This window comes from Erythranthe guttata, chromosome 13 (genome assembly GCF_056151865.1).
Source record: "Erythranthe guttata isolate IM_541 chromosome 13, IM_541, whole genome shotgun sequence".
Lineage (NCBI taxonomy): Eukaryota > Viridiplantae > Streptophyta > Magnoliopsida > Lamiales > Phrymaceae > Erythranthe > Erythranthe guttata.
Window position 1 is genome coordinate 18,915,619 of NC_142545.1, and position 4,998 is coordinate 18,920,616.

The following is a 4,998-nucleotide window of genomic DNA, read 5'->3' on the forward strand; positions in this document are numbered from 1 at the left end:
CAGAAGCCCCTCCCACGTTCAAGTTAGGTGTGTGGATAACAAAAGTCGTAGAGAGAATACGAGCAGTTGTTTAGTTCGAATATTGAACGAACCTTAAGGAATGAATCACAACTTCTATTTATATATCATTGATTGGACTAAAGTCTAATTAGTTGAGATTGTGATGCCCAAATCTTATTTGAAGGTAATTACGCCTCGATAATAATGATCTTTAAGATTGGACTCGTGACTTAATGGTAAAGAAATTATAGGCCCATTAAATCAGTCCAATTATGCATATCAATAATAGATATAATTAATTTTAAGGGGAAATATGCAATACCACCCTCAAATGGAAAATATTTTGAACTAAACTCAATTGACTATTAAAGACTTTTGCCTACACCAAAGTTTCATTTTAATTAGTGAGACACCCCTAACCAGACATGATAAGACTAAAGTACCCTTATATGATTAGTTTTTTAACGTGATATAATTTATTTCACTCTTTCAATCCCCCCCCCCCCCTCTCTCTCTCTCGTTCTCGATCTCTCATCTTCTTCTTCTTCTTCTTCTTCTTTTCTTTTTCCGTTTTTCTCCGGATCTGTATACCGCGGCGGCACCCTCCTTCATTTTTTTCACATCACCGCCGTAGTCCACTCACCATAGCCACCGTTTTTCATGCACTCATCACCGTCGGAGTCAAAAATACATTTCAACCTCCGGTCGGCCAAAACCTAATGCAGGAGGCCCTCCTCCGTTCAAGTGGTGGCGGGCGTGCCTCCCCCACCTCGTCGCCGCACTTCGTCGGATGCGTTAAATAGAGGTTTCCCTTTTTCGTTTTCTCTCGATTTCTCAGTTTTTTCTTTTTTTTTTCTTTTTTTTTATCAAGATTTGTCCACCACCGCCACCGTATCCACGTCCCCACTCTCTCTGTCATTCACCGTCGTTGTCATCGCCTCCCCATCCCTCCTTTTCGTTATTTTCGATTTTTTTTTCTTTTTTTTTCTCTCCAGATCTGAAACAGCAGCATCAACGTGACTACTCTGGTTGGAATATGACTATTGTTGATTCACTCAATTATTGATTTTTTTTTCTCGTGTTCGTTGTTTCTCTCGATTTCTCTCTCTTTACACCACCATCGTTCCCAAATAGATTTGTACACAACCAATACTGTCGCCGCCTCCTCCTTCGTTTCCACGTAAGAATCTCTCTTTTTTTTCGTTTTCTTTCTCATTTTTTTTCTTCAGATTTGTCCACCACCACCACCACCACCGTTGCCGCCTCTCTCACTCTTTTTTCTTCACCACCACCACCATCGCCGTTGTCGTCGACTGTCCATGACTCTCTTTCGTTATTTTCTATCTTTATTTATGTATTTTCTTTTATATTTTTTTCCATAACAGGACTATAGTCATGTTCGAATATGACTATATTCATATTTTCGAATATGATTGTAGTCATATTCGTATATGACTATTGTTGAATATGACTGTAGTCATATTCGAATAACTAGATTCAAAATTGTTATTTTTTGTGCGAATTTTGATTGGATTGTTTTTGTAAACAATAGGGAATCTTCATTGTTTTAAATTATACATGACTATACAACATTATATAATCGTAATTTTTAAGTTGAATTTATGTAAAAAAAATGCAATATAAAGAAATAATATGTCTACATAATCACATATAATCATATTCAACTATAGTCATATTCGGAGTTGTAAGGCTGTCAAGAAAAAAAAATCATTTTTTTGTTTAAAAAAAATTAAAAAAATATATATTTTTATTAAAAGAATATTAAAAAATAAAAATAGATGAAAAATGGCTAAAAATCCGAAAATAATAAAAAATAAAAAAATAAAAAAATTATTTGTTTTGATTTGGTAGTAAATTTTTTGGAATTTGGAAGGAGATTTTTAAGAATTTAGAAGGAGATTTTTAGAAATTAGATTATTGTTATGGAAAGAGAGAAAAAAAAGAATATTGAGACTAATTATCATAATTGACATAAGGGTAGAATTGATAATATAAATTCTAAGGGATTATCACAAAGAAAAATTTAAGGGGTGGACATATCACCATTTATGATCTATATGAGGGGTTTATTGCTAATGACCCCTACTTTTAAATGGGTACGGAAAATAGTACAGTCGAATCGTGGCTCTCGGTTAGGTCCATCCATGAATTTGAGTTATTGTGAATTTGTGATTATAGGCTAAGTATGTAGATAATTAATTGAGTAATTAATATAAAAACCTAACGTTAGGTCCATCCATGAATTTGAGTTATTGTGAATTTGTGATTATATCATTATATTAATTAGATGTTGAATACAATATTAATATTTTTTTATGAACTAAATCCTTTTTAGAAAAATAAATACGAGTCACGTCCTCAATTTTTCTTTTATTCCTAATTTACTTTTAACCTAAATCCATAAGTTCTAAAGTCACGTTTCTCTCAAATTTCTTTTTCTTTTTTCTTTTCTCTCTCTCAATCTCGCTCTCTATGTCTCTCGCTCGCTCTCTCTCTGTCTCTCGTCTCTCTCTCTCTCTCTCTCTCTCTCTCTCTCTCTCTCTCTCTCTCTCTCTCTCTCTCTCTCTCTCTCTCTCTCTCTCTCTCTCTCTCTCTCTCTCTCTCTCTCTCTCTCTCTCTCTCTCTCTCTCTCTCTCTCTCTCTCTCTCTCTCTCTCTCTCTCTCTCTCTCTCTCTCTCTCTCTCTCTCTCTCTCTCTCTCTCTCTCTCTCTCTCTCTCTCTCTCTCTCTCTCTATTTTTCGATATCGCTATCTCTCTCTGCCTTTTTCGTTCTCGACCACTCCAATCCATTATTGAGGGGAGCAGTGGTTATGGCGGTGGAGACGGCGGCAATAAGCGGATGGTTGTAGAGGCAAGGAGACGGCGGCTATGGTGGTGTAAGGTCAGATCTATGGTGGAAGGCGCGACGACGGTGTTGGGCATGGATGATGGCGTGATGGCGGCGCTTGGTGATGGTGGTTGTGGTGGATGGAGGTGGTGGAGGAGCGGATCTAGGGTTTGGTGGGGAAAATTTAAAAAAATTCGATGTGGATGTCTATGGGTGTCTATGGATCTGGCGGCTAGAGTTTGTAGGAGGAGTTAGGGTTTCAAGATTTTTAGGGTTTCAAGATGTCTATGGGTGACTACGGACTACGGACTTTTGCCTATACCCAAGTTTCATTCTTAATTAGTGAGACACCCATAACCAGACATGATAAGACTAAAGTACCCTTATGTTATTAGTTTTTTAACGTGATATAATTTATTTCACTCTTTCACTCTCCCCTCTCTCTCTCGTTCTCGATCTATCATCTTTTTTCTTTTTGTTCTTTTTCCGTTTTTCTCTGGATCTGTATACCGCGGCGGCACTCTCTTTCATTTTTTCACACCACCGCCGTAGTCCACTCACCATAGCCACCGTTTTTCGTGCACTCGTCACCGCCGGAGTCAAAAATACATTTCAACCTCCGGTCGGCCAAAACCTAATGCAGGAGGCCCTCCTCCGTTCAAGTGGTGGCGGGCGTGCCTCCCCCACCTCGTCGCCGCCCTTCGTCGGATGCGTTACATGGAGGTTTCCCTTTTTTCGTTTTCTCTCGATTTCTCAGTTTTTTTTTCTTTTTTTTTTTCCAGAGTTGTCCACCACCACCACCGTAGCCACGTCCCCACTCTCTCTGTCATTCACCGTCGTTGTCATCGCCTCCCCCTCCCTCCCTTTCGTTATTTTCGTTTTTTTTTTCTTTTTTTTTCTCTCTCCAGATTTGAAACAGCAGCATCAACGTGACTACTCTGGTTGGAATATGACTATTGGTTATTCACTCGATTACTGATTTATTTTTTTCTCGTGTTCGTTGTTTCTCTCGATTTCTCTCTCTTTACACCACCATCGTCCCCAAATAGATTTGTACACAACCAATATTGTCGCCACACGTTGCCGCTGCCTCCTCCTTTGTTTCCACGTAAGACTCTCTCTTTTTTTCGTTTTCTTTCTCATTTTTTTTTTTTTTTTTTCAGATTTGTCCACCACTACCACCACCATCGCCGCATCTCTCACTTTTGTTCTTCCCCCCACCGCCACCATCGTCGTTGTCGTCGACTCCCCAACTCTCTTTCGTTATTTTTCTATCTTTATTTATGTATTTTTTCGATTTTTTTCATAACAGGACTATAGTCATGTTCGAATATGACTATATTCATATTTTCGAATATGATTGTAGTCATATTCGTATATGACTATTGTTGAATATGACTGTAGTCATATTCGAATAACTAGATTCAAAATTGTTATTTTTTGTGTGAATTTTGATTGGATTTTTTTTGTAAACAATAGGGAATCTTCGTTGTTTTATATAATTTGGTAAACATGACTATACAACATTATATAATCGGAATTTTTAAGTTGAAAATGTAAAAAAATGCAATATAAAGAAAGAATATGTCTACATAATCACATATAGTCATATTCAACTATAGTCATATTCGGAGTTGTAAATCTGTCAAGAAAAAAAAAAAATCAATTTTTTGTTTAAAAAACTTTTAAAAAAAATTAAAAAAATATTTTTATTAAAAAAATATTAAAAAATAAAAATAAATGAAAAATGGCTAAAAAATCCAAAAATAATAAAAAATAAAAAAATAAAAAAAATTATTTGTTTTGATTTGATAGCAAATTTTTAGGAATTTGGAAGGAGATTTTTAGGAATTTGGAAGGATATTTTTAGGAATTAGATTATTGTTATGGAAAGAGAGAAAAAAGGAATATTGAGACTAATTATCATAATTGATATAAGGGTAGAATTGAGAATATAAATTCTAGTAGGGCTGTGCGTTGGTTGGTTTGGTTAAAAATCAGCCATAAAACCAATCCAACCCATCCAACCAACTTTGGTAACATTTGGAAACCGTTATCGACCCAATTTACATGGGTTGGGTGATGATTGAAAACCAATTTAATGGGTTTGTTGGTGGTTTGGTTGATGGGTAATCCATCTAAATATTTTT